Genomic DNA, 13,439 nt, shown 5'->3' with positions numbered 1-13,439 from the left:
TTTGAGGGTCAATGGAGAAGCGACTATTGTTGTAGAAGATGACGGTGTTTCCATGCTAACTACGGAGCCTCTGAATGTCCAAATGGGTCATGTCTGATGACCATGAAAAGATGAAAAACTGTATTTTACACCAATTATTTACAAGTATTGATAGGATTAATGGATCAACAGGTGTTAAACAGTTTATATCTTTAGACGGTTTTGGTCGACGGTGGAGGTTTGGGTTTTTATGAGTTAAGACAAAGGTACAAACCATACTTAGAGGAACCTGTTGACTGAAATGCACATGTACAAACACAGGCCAAACTTTCCTACAGGTGGAGTTATAGTATCTATCCTCTTTAAGCTTTATGGCAGCTGCACTTTTTTCCATTTATCATCAGAACAAATGCGACATTACTAAACGCCGCTGAATGAAAAAAGGACTACAGATGAATAAACCACCTGTGTGTTGTGGTGTGTGTTTTCCCACCTGTGTTTGGTTGTGCAGATGTACGTGCGCATTGTATTTCACAAGTCTGTTTACGTGATGGTGTGATTTGTCATTGGAATAAATACAGAGCTATTTGCATATTAAGTGATTTGTCAGAGGAGTCTGGCTGGGTGATAAAGTGTTGGAATCCTGTTGGCTCTCATATTCGTCAGGATTTGTCATTGTTTCCTCTTCTCCGCCACCTCATTGTCATTTTTCTCTCTCTACTAATGCGTGTTCATTTTTTATGAGCCACATTTTCTTCGTTCGTCCTGTTTCTCACATAACCTCCTCTGTATTCTCCACAAAACTTTATTTCTATTCACATGTGAGTCTGTTTCACATGCACTATTATAATTTCTTTGCTGTATCTGTAGTTCCTCCTGCTCTGTTCCATAAAACACTAGTACCATTAAATACAGGTCCTATGTCTGCTCAGATGCAAAATGACCATCTCTTATAATCACACAGTTTTTTCATCAACACAAGCTCAAATTAAAGCACTGACATTGTAACAGCTTCCAACTGAAAGACTTGAAGTGAAATCGATCCATTAGAATGATCTGCAAATATCTAGTGCAGCACTTTGTGATTTTACTTTTCCTGTCCTGTTTGAATGAGCCTGTCTATAATATTTTTATTGGAATTGTATGTTATAGGATAAGTTCATTATGTCTATGAACTGGATAAAGTTTGGGATGTGTGATCGATGGATGTGTCTGCAACACAACAGACTTAAAAATGTAACTGTTTTGTCTCTCTTGTAAATCAGGCGCAGTTCCGAAAGAGCAAAAAGTGTTTATCATTGTAATCTTAGCAGGACTTAACCATAACCGTGATCCTTCCCTTAACCTAATTTAGTTGTATTTATTCCAAAATCTAAAAAAAAATAAAAACCTATTCAGGAAACAGTCCCATGGGATGAATCACAGGTAATTTACACTGGAAAAACATCCCAACTAGAAAGAAGAAATATAATCTGAAATGTAAATACATTATCATTTGGGGAGATTTCATAAAACTAAGGTCTACTTACTGGGTGACAATAATGAGCATTAAAACTATAAAGAAAAGAATATTTCAGACACATCATGTGCTGAGATGTATTAGTGCTGTCAAACGCTGAAAAATTTTAATCAGATTAATCACAGGGTTGCTGTGGATTAATTTCCATTAACCACAATTAAATATTATTTATTTTTAATCTATATTACTCGCGTTTCATTTTGCATGAACAAACAGACTCAAAAAAGAAGGGAAAATACATGCACTTCAAGTGTTTGTCACAAGCTGGATGACACATTAGCCAAGAGCTAGCAGAATCCCTGACTAACAAATACGTCTGTCAGGGATTCTTCTATACATTCATGCTTTGTACTTTGATTAAAAGAAAACTCCCTCCTGTCCTGCAGAGTGTGCATAATACTTAATGTCGGTTGACTGTTTATATATATATGCATACATACATATCATTTCTCCAAATATCTCCATAGGAATAACAATACTTTTCAAATGAAACTCCAAGCAGTAAATCAGTAAGGAGACAAAATTAAAAGCTTCAAAAAATGGGGATTTTATTCACCCAACAAAAGACGAACAATATTACAAATCAAATTTTCAATGATTAGGCCTATAAAAGAGGTCACCATAACATAACTGTACTCATATGTAACAATAACTGAAACAGGGACTGTGACCAGAGCAACCTGACTGAACATAATGAGACAAAGGGGAACATATATACAGGCTTGGCCAAACTATAGAACATATAAAATATAACACAAAGGGGAAACAAAATGGACACCCAAATACAACTGTAAGTTACACTAACCCCCCCCCCCCCCCCCCCCCCCCTTCCCCATGATGTTACAGCTTGTGGTACAGTCTTGATGAGCTGGCAGAAATATTTAACATTGCCCCACCCTTGGGCACACCTCTTCACCCATACCAGTTAGGACTCCCACCATGCATGGTAACTCAAAAGACAAAAGAACAAAAGGATTAATGTAACAAAATACAACCAAATGGTAGAAGCAATTTTGTCACCCTACAATGTTGTTATGTGTGCACATCATAACAACACTGTAAGGTTCAAATGAATGTGAAATGAACTAAAATGAGTTAAATGAAACTGGAAATGAGAATCTACTGTATGGAGTGATGAAACAATGAGGTGGAGGTGTGTGTTCTACCAACCCTGTGTGACTGTGGCTGTGGCCATCACACTAGGCTTAACAACAGTGTTGTTGTTATTAGGAAAAAAAGACTTTTTCTTCTCAGGAACAAATTTTCAGTTTATTCAGATTCCTCTTTTGCACTGTGGTGCTATGGTTGAACAGGATGTAAGATACGTAAGATACATATACGTAAATATATTTATATATTACTTTAATAATACTGGTTTACACTTTTAAACTAGTTTTGTGTTCTTTCTTAATGTGGATAGTGTTAGACATGTCAGTTATGAGTGTGAAATCAAAGACACATTTCCATTCATTCTTTTATTTCTATAGATGGTGTTTTCCTTGTTAAGATTCAAAGTTTGGATAATATCCACTTCAGATGATTAATTACTAAGGATTATGGATAGGATATTAGCTTCAGATAAACCTTTAAATACAATTTTACTGAGAACAAGAACTTAAGACTTTGTTCCCAATTAATTACACTGATAGTGCTGTAGGAATGGAGTTTTAATGGCCGTTATAAATACGAGGAATAAATACAGCAAACACAACCTGTTTCAGGGCCGAAAACTGAGATCCTATCCTTTATAGAGATACTTAGTGAATGTGATTAACTTATGTCAAGGCACTTTGTCCATAGGGTCAATAATTAGAAAGTTGGATTTTTTTCTTTCTTTGGTGTTGAACGCTTAAAGACTTGGATATCATTGTTTTATCCTTATTAAAGCTGTCAGGAGCTTCGGCCAGTGTGGTTTATTTCCACTTAAGAACAGTGGAAGTACTTTTATGCACTTGTCATGATTGTAAAACATTTATTTGCATTATTGGGTTAAAGGTTTAATATGTAAGATGCATTTTAGTCAAAATGTCTTCTATGGTTTGAGCTTTAAAACAGTCTCAGTAAACATTCTGACATAACATTTAGGTTGATAATGGTTATAAGAGTTTGACATTTCCAAATTGATGTGGATCTGACAGCCTGTCAAAAACATTAATTTGGCATGAAGGATGTTCATTCTGCTGGAGCTGATGATTTCAAGTTGCTGAGGTAGTAAAAAATGACAAAAAAAAAACAAAAAAAAAGATGTCAGTGGTTTACAGACAACCTGCTTCTGTTGCATTCAGGGACACCTCTTAAACCTCAAAATCTCCATTGTTTCCAATGGCAAACCACGGATGTAGATGGTGGAAATGATGCATTCAAACACATCACATCAATCCAGAAATCCATACTCAAACACTGTAAGGTGAAGATGTATCTCCACGGTAATACTCTAAATAAGACACTGAACTTTCTTTCTTTCTATAGAGTTCAGTCATTATCAAATATTTCAGTTGAGTCAAAGTATTGCATGAAATAAACTTTAAATAATAAGTATTTTTCATTCTGAATGCCACAGCAAATACATCCCATACTCTGAAGCTAAAGGCAGCACAAGTCATTTATAAATATCAAATTTGATCAATTTACTACGCACTGTTGCCATTAGTGCTGGTGTATCCCAGAGCAGTTTTTCCAACATATTGTCTCCATGACAACAACCAGTAGCATGTGCAAAATCCTCATTTAAATAGGGCGGTCTCCAAGACTTTGCACTTGTTGTCATTTACACAGACAAGCTTAGTAAATCACCCGTGACATGCAAATCAATAGCACACAAATTTTCTATGCGCGAACAAGCAAATTTGCGCCTGTTATTTGCGATCTCAGTAAATCAGGCCCCAAGTGTTTTTAGTGCTTGAATAAGTGACTGAATGCACTTTTTTATGACTTTTGTGATACAGAACGTATTAAATGGGAGTTGAATGTGTGACTTTGACTAGTTCTAAAATGTCGGATGGACATCATACATCATGAACCAAAATGGAGGAGGAAAAATGTAATATTACAAAGTTGTTTTGCTTGAAGAGTCTTTTTATTTTTGCAAGTCTTCAGTTACATTCTGAGTTACAATTTCCAACTGTATCTTGTATTTTTATTTTAAGAGGTACTGAACAGTCAGGTTTGATTCGTGTGTGTGCGTGGTTTTGATGAACTAACACCTGCCTGTGCTGAACTCAGAGCAGAGGTCATATTCAAGGTCAATGTTACTTTATTTATACCCGTAGGTAGATTTGTAGTCTAGGTGATTGCCTTGGCATTACAACAACACATACATTGAACATGCAAGACAGGCACTTGATCACACTTACAGACAGGACAAAACGACAAGACAAAAAGTGCTCAGTGTTCCACCATTCATCTGTATAGCAGCATGGATAAGTAAAAGAATAAAAAATAAATAAGATCAAATAAAAAAAAACAAAAAAAAAAAAACAAGATACAATATAAACCAGAGAAGATAAAAATAAAAACAATCTGGGATAAAAACCAGGATAAGAACATAAAATTTAAAAAATTTAAAAAATTTGAATTCACAATAATAATAAATAGAGCAAAGAAATGGAATAAATAACTAGATAAGTTAGTTAAGTGCAATGTCACTATTCCGTACATAAAAAATGTGTGTGCTATTCTACCTAAAAGATCTAATTTTACATCTTTAGAAAGTAGTTGTGGTAAAGAACATAGAGCAGAAAAACCAGAATACGAATTTAGGGGATTTTTGTGGTCAAGACATGCTAGCCTAATAGCGCAGGTGTTGAACAAAAGTGGTGCACATGCAAAACCATGTGCTTTTTTTAGAATTAGCTTATGGAGTGACTGACATGTTCTGCCCAGTAACTACCATTAACCAATAATAAGCCTACGTCATTGAATAATGGGAGTCTCCAAGAGTCACTAAAGATTATAAAAAGTACTGAAGGAAATTCTTTATTGGGTGGGCTTTTTTCTTTTTCTCTCTATGACGAATGTGTGTTTGATGCTAGATTCTTTTGTAACTTTTGCCTGAAGCAATAAACAAAGCTATTGTTTTAACTTTTTAAAACCTCAAACCTTCTCTTTTGGTAAGTTCTTCCATTTCTCCTGGTTTGGTCCTTCCATCCGAAACATAACTGGTGAGTTAAATTTTAAATTACGTTAATGTGTCAAGTACGTTTTGTAATACATTTCTCAAATTGTAATAACTTACTACATAATGTGAAAAAATTTACTATATAATGCACTGAGGTAGTTTATTACAAAATGCGTCAGTTTATTATTTAATGCAGCTTTATTGCAAGATGACATGACATTCTTATTACATTTTGAACTGTTATTACATAATGGGAATTTATTACATAATGTGGCTCAACAGGGCAGCAAGCAGAGAGAGAGTGAGATCTGCAGGCAGACTACGAACAGGACAGGAACTCCTGTTCGCCACAGGTGTTCCTGATTTCCCCATCAGGTGCCTGTTAGAAAACAAGAGCTGGAATACATAGCACCCCCAAGAGGACCCCAGGGGCCGTAACACTACATTGAGAGTCACCAAGTACATGTACGACAAGTCCTGCAGTCACTTTGTGCATACCAGTCTGTACAGTCCAGTACACCAGACTCCTGGACTTTATCTCCATCCTTCATTCATCAGACTCTGACTTTCTGTTTGTTCCCCTTGGTTGTTGTTTCTGATAATAAATCTGTTTTTTCCCTTTATGTGCATTTCAGTTCTATCCATACACATCCTAGACAGCAGACTGTGGTCAGTGACAGGAGGAGCAGAGAAGTGAAGCGTCGGCTTCAGAGGTACACATATTGGATGCAGGATGGCGGTAATGGATGATTGACAGGAGGCTCAGCAAGGATCAGCCAATTATTTTATTAAGACCAAATAAAATGATTGGTCAGACTTTTATCAGAAATACACAGCAAAAACTGGAGAGTTGAAATTTCAGGGTTAAACATTTGAGAGTCAATTTTCACTCTCAAAGTGTAGTTTTAACTCACTGTGAGTTAAATGTCACTCAGAGTTGGAGTTAATGAAAAGAGTTAGTCAAGCCTGTGGAAATTAACTCAGGAGAAGTGTTGTTTTGCGTCTATCCAGTGTTAATTAGCCTGGCCCCTGCATTTCAAACCAGGTGAACCTGTACAATTTCTATCAGACTGTCACTGTCAGAGAGAAAAAAGAGGAAAATAAATTTGTGTTTTAAAAAAAAAAATGCATCAGCTTTCTTTGAATCATCCTGTTCACATTGAATTTTAAGTCATTTTTAATGGATTCACTTTTTTTATGATTAAAATTAAAACTACTTTCAGAGTGAAAATTAAGTAAAATGAGTGTTATTTTTGTTACTTTCATGGTGTTAATTTAACTCTGAGTTAAATAAACTCTGACAGTGTAAATAAAAAATCCATATGGGTTAATTTAACCCAGGTCAGTGAGATTATGAAGGGCAGCTGTGGCTCAGTTGGTAGAGCGGGTCGTCCAATGACCAAAGGGTTGGTGGTTCAAATCCTTGCTCCGACTATCCATGTGTCGAAGTCGCCTGCTGGTGTATGAGTGTGTGTGAATGCGATGAATTGGAAAGCACTTTGGGCACCATGAAGGTGTAGAAAATGCGCAATATAAGTCCAGTCCATTTACCATTTATGAACTCTTGTGAGTGTTAATAGTTAAATCAGTCAGTGTTAAGTTAACTCAGGTTTCTGAGTTAAAAAGGCAACTCTGGCACAGTGTTAAATAATTAACTCCAATGAAAATGTTAATTTAACTCTGTAAAGTGTGGACCTATCTAAACTCTGAAAAAGAGTTAAAATCAACTCTGTGGGAGTTGAGTCTACTCTCCAATTTTTCCTGTGTATATGAGAATTAAGCATTTCTGAGTTTCAGAAACTGGTGGATTTCTTTTACATTTTAGTTTGACACATGCTTATTAGGAGCATTTTAAGACGACAAAAAAGTGTAAAAATGCCACATCGTACGGTATAGCTTTAACTGAGTGCACTTTTTGTTTTTGGTTCAAATGTACCTAATTTAGTGTTAAAGGGAACATTTCCATATTTCCATCACCACCTGCTGGTCAGTTTGGTTTATCATTAAGCTTGTCTTCTGTGTTTTCATACTGTGATATTCTGTATTATCTCAGGTTCAAAACACACCATGTTTTCATTAACCCTTTCACGCAGGAATTATGAGAACCTTAGTCAATATTTTTTCTTGAGTGTTTTTACTCCTCTTTTGGCATGAAAAAAGCAATGCAATTGAAATTTTTTCATGAACCTATTTTTCATGGAGTTAAAAAAAATGTCCACTCAGCTGGACACTATGAGTTTAATTTTGAAGCAAAGAAACATGTATTTAAAACCCATCATCAGAAAGTGATATACTGTGTGAAAACTATGAAATGAAAACATTTTTAATGCCGCTAATCTGATGTTTTCTCACATTTTATCATACTCTAATACTAGTTATTACTCAATTCATGAAGATAATATCCTCCTGAGACCCAGGAAATTGACATTTTTAGCTTTTTTACACTAAAGAATTGTCTTGTTCAGAAACTGTATAATGCAACAGTTTTTTCAGATACATTTTAAAAATCATTTTTATTTATTGATTGATTTTTTAATGGAATGTCCTTTGCAATGGACAGCATTTCAGTTAAACTGTCAAACTTTTCTCCCCTATAGAGAACAAAATGCATTGCTGGGCCTCAGGAAGATATGCAAAAAAAAAAACCCAAAAAAACCTTTTTGTTTCAGAAAACTGTTAATTACAGTCTAATAACAATTAGCAACTGATTTACACTAAAACATGTTACTGCAGATCAGGTTTATCAAGAGCAGCAACGTTACAATAATTGTATGAATTGCAGTGTTTGAGATGATGCGTAAGAGTCGACTGTGTTGGCTGATATGGAACTAAAACAAACCCAAACCCAGGAATATACAAGAGAACAGCTGTAGAATAACTGTTCACTGTAGTGACCACTATGCATGAAAGGGTTAAATACATTTGAGAAGTTTAACTGTTTTCAGTTTGGGTCTTAGTTTATCATTGAGGGGTCATAGTGGGTCCTGAGGCCAGACCAGTTGAGACCCACTGGGCTGGAGTACACTTGAGCCCTTCATTTCCTTAGTTCTGCTCGTCTACAGGTCCAACACAAACTGATGTCTGTTCTCCATCCAGTCCTCTGAGAACAGTTTGGATACTGACTGTGTTCAGTTGGAAGGACATCTCATTCTCTGGGGGGAGGATAAAAACCACAATGGTCGCTGGGAGTCTGTGTGGAATATAAAAAGCGAGTTGTTCAAGAAGTGCTTATGCATCGCTGATGATTTTTCACACCTGAACTGGGAGCTCGGTGTCGTTTTAAAGGCTTTCAGACAAATGTTGTTGACTTTAGGGGCTGGTGGATTTTCCAGTCACGGCCCCATAACACATAAGAGTTTTAAACTGTGGCCTCTTCTCCAATCAGAAGGGCAGTCAGGCAGGAACCTGAGCACCACTGTGGGTCCATCCCAATCAGCCCACACTGCATGATGTGCTCACCGCAATCCAAACTTTATTGGAATATTACCTCTGTGAGTCACTGCAGACATTTTGGGGCTGTAGATTTACAGTGCAGTGAAAATGATCCAAATCTGTGTTCCAGTTGTTCCAGTGTACGACACATTGACAAATCCACTAGGATGGTTTTCACCAAATACGCCTGAGGACGACACTTTGGCTGAAGATGGTGCTGACTGTAACATGTCTGCTCGTCCTCTCCTCATCCTTAACCCATGAAACCGAAACATCCACCAGTGACCCAAACTATCCACTAATATGAACTGTTTAATACCTAATCCTATCAATACATACATATAATTGGTGTAAAATACAGTTGGTCATCTTTTCATGGTCATCACATATGACCCATTTGGACGTTCAGAGGCTCTGTAGTGAACGCAGAAACACAGTCATCTTCAACAGAATTTATTCACCAGTAAAACCCATGGAGTTAGATCAATGTCAGTGGATGGACACACAGAGTTTATATTCAGTTAATGATAGATTTTGTTGAAAAAGTCCCTTTTTCCTCAGTTTTCTGTTTCTGATTCAATATCCCTCAACTTTAACCCTTTCATGCATAGTGGTCACTACAGTGGACAGCTATTCTACAGATGTTCTCATATATTCATAGATTTTGTTGTTTTAGTACCGTATCAGCAAACACAGTGGACGCTTATGCATCATCCCATACACTGACATTCATACCATTACAGTACCTTTGCTGTTCTTGATAAACCTGATCTAGAGTAACATGTTTAAATGTAAATCAGTTGTTACTATTAGTCTGTAATTAACAGTTTTTGTAAAAAGTTGTGTTTTTTTTTTTGCATATTATCTCCACAAATTGAGTAATGACTGGTATCAGAGTGTTAAAATGTGAGAAAACATCAGATTAGCAGCATTAAAAATAAATGTCTGGTAAAGGTTCATACTGTCTTCCACGTATAATTATTGTAGGTAATTCATTTATCAGACAAACTAGTAAAGCAGGTAAACAAACAACTAACTCTGTCTGATAAATGAATTACCTACAATAAGCATTAAAAATGTTTTTATTTCATAGTTTTCACACAATATATCAGTAAATACATGTTTATTTGCTCCAAAAATTAAACACATGGTGTCCAGCTGGGTGGACATTTTTGCAGCTCCATGAAAAATAGGTTCAGAAGAAAATTTTCTTTAGGCATGTTTTTGTCGTGCCTAAAGAGGAATAAAAACACTTTGGAAAAAAATCTTGATTCAGGGTTTCATAATTCATGCATGAAAGGGTTAATCTGAGTTTTTATGGACATATACATGATCAGGAAATTAAACATAGGAAAATGCATAATTTCACAGAAAAAAAGCAAAATACAGAGAACAATATTACAATACATGCTGATAAACCATTTAAGAAAGGTTAATTACAGACAAAAGTGTATTTGGGAACTGACATAAAAGTAGAACTGGGTCTTTATGGGTTAACATTCAAACCTTCTGCTCCTTTTTTCATGTATTTATTTATTTTTAATTTTTTTTATTTAGTTTTCTGTAGTGTTAAACATTTTTGTATCCAAAGAGCTAGACATCCTTATTCCATCCATAATAAGCCTGTATTTATTCCTAAGAAGAACATGTGGTGCCAGGCACAATAAACCCCACCCCTCACACGTATTGTAGCTTATTTTGGCATCGATCCACTCTTTCATCCATATTTAATATTTGTTAAATATGAAATTATATATGTGCCAAGTTTGAAGTAAACTGAAAAAAAATTGATGATTTATTGACATTTGAAATTTCACCCATTACATGTAAATGGGAAAAAAAAGATATAAAAATTTTGCAAAAAATTTCAAAAACAAGCTATCATTTAGATATTTTGCATAATGATGTCAAAAATTAATCTCTATATCTCTGCGACGTTTTAAGTAAATTGAGCCAAAATTGACGTTTTCACAACAATTTGAAATTTTTCCCATTATAAGTAAAAGGGGAGAGGGGCTACTTTTCCCAAAATGTAATCAGATCTATTCTAGGTCACTGGCAATCTATAAACCCAATTTGGTATGAATTCAATCAATAGTTTTGCTGCTAAAGTGTTAACAAACAAACAAACCGAACCAAAAACAACATCCCTTGCCTCCCCTTTCGGGGGGCGGGGTAATAAATACAGCAAACACAACCTGTTATAGGGGGGGAAACTGAGATCCAATCCTTTACAGAGATATTAAGTTAGGTTAGGTTAGGTTAGGTTATTTCAGACACAGACATAATACAAAACATATGGAACAAAATTTAAAAAAAAAAGATAATAATAAACAGTACACAAATAAAAAATCAAACAATAGAAAAATAATAATAATAATAATAATAATAATAATAATAATAATAATAATAATGATAAACAATACACAAAAATCAAATAATAGAAAAAAAAAAAGAACAACTGTTGTGCGTGAAAGGGAGTAAAGTTAATATCATTAACTTATTTCAAGGAACTTTGCCCATAGGATTTAAAAATGAAAAGGAATTTCAAAGAGAAACAAAACATTTCTTTAAGCTTTCTGCAGTGTTAAATGTTCAAAGAATTGGACATCATTGTTTTATCCATATTAAACCTGTCAGGAGCTTGAGCCAGTCTGGTTTATTTCCACTTAAGAACATTGGAAGTGCTTTCATACACTTGTCATGATTGTAAAATGTTTAACTGCATTATTAGGTTAAAGGTTCATTATGTAAAATGCATTTAGTCAAAATGTCTTCTATGGTTTGAGCTTTCAAACAGTCTCAGTAACGTTCTGACATTACATTAAAGTTGATAATGATTATAAGAGTTTGATATTTCCAACTTCATGTGGATCTAAAAGCCTGTCACAAACAAAAAAAGGCTAAATACTTTATGTGGGTAGATTTACTATTTGGTATAAAAAGCTACTCATCATACTGGAGGTAGTGAAGGAACAAACAAAAAAACAAAAAGAAAATGCCATTTGTTTACTGACAAGCTGCTTCTGTTGCATTCAGGGACACCTCTTAAACCTCAGAATCTTTATTGTTTTCAATGGCAAATCGTGTAGATGGTGGACATGATGCATTCAAACACATAGTAGACATTGAACATCCTTTGTTTCTTTAGGTTTCAGGCATCAAATTTCACAGTTTATTCAAAGTATTGTATGGAATAAACTATAATACACAAAGTATTTTTCATTCTGAATGCCACAGCAAATACATCCCATACTCTAAAGCTGCAAACAGTATGTGTCATTTATATACATAAGTTTGGATCAATATGGAAAAAAAAAATCTAATCTCTACTTTCTTCCAGCATCGAGTTGAATCACGTTGAACTGAATTAAATGCACTTCGCTGCAGTGTCAGAACATCAATCATGTAACGCATGATCCTCCAACAAATGCATCTAAAGCTGATAAATAATCTTAGCTAACATACAGTCACCAACCAACAGACACGGGAAGCAGAACACTGTGATACTGTGTGTGAAAGTCATTTTTATAGTGTTTTTGTCTTTTGTCTTTTTCATTTTCAAGGTCATTTTCATCATGTTACATCTTTTATATATTATTTGTATAACCTCTGTGATGGCCCTGACCAGTTGGTTTGCTGGGTATTGTTGGTGTGTTTCTGTTGCAGAGGATTGGATACATCTGGTGCTGCCAGGAGGACATGGTTTGGTGCCTTGGAGGTGTGGCTGATTGGGATTGCTGACGAGCCACACCTGGTTGGGAGGTCATATAGGCCAGGCTTCTGCTGGATACTGTCTCTCTCTCCCTGGGCTGCTACTCTTCACATCTCGTCAGCCATGGCTGGACCCCTTGTACTTGTAAAATAAAGAATGTTCATTCTTTTGATAGCAAGACAACTGTGTGGTCTCACCTATGTGCTGTTGTGGCCTAGACGAGTTGGGCATAACACCTCTTTTACATTATTTCACTTGGTTACATTATTAAGGCCATTATTTCTTACAGTTTCTTCCATCATTGAATTAAATCACATTGAACTGAATTAAATGCACTTCACTGGAGTGTCAGAACATCAGTCATGTAAAGCATGATCCAGCAATACCTCTGAAACCTCAAAATCTACATTGAGTTTAAGAAAAAAAAAGAAAAAAAAAAAATCCACATTGTTTTCATTGGTAAACCACATGGATGGAGACGATGGAAATGTTGCAAAAAACGATCCACATCTGTATTCCAGATAACACATGAACATATCTGGGCTGACCTGAATACTATTGAAGATGATGATGAATACTGCTGAAGATGGCGTTGGCTGTAACATATCTGCCCATCCTCACTCATTGAAATACTCTGAAAGTCCAAATTTCAACCTTAGTGTGTTATTGGACACCGT

The sequence above is a fragment of the Sphaeramia orbicularis genome, chromosome 10 (genome assembly GCF_902148855.1).
Source record: "Sphaeramia orbicularis chromosome 10, fSphaOr1.1, whole genome shotgun sequence".
Lineage (NCBI taxonomy): Eukaryota > Metazoa > Chordata > Actinopteri > Kurtiformes > Apogonidae > Sphaeramia > Sphaeramia orbicularis.
This window is presented reverse-complemented; position numbering follows the sequence as displayed.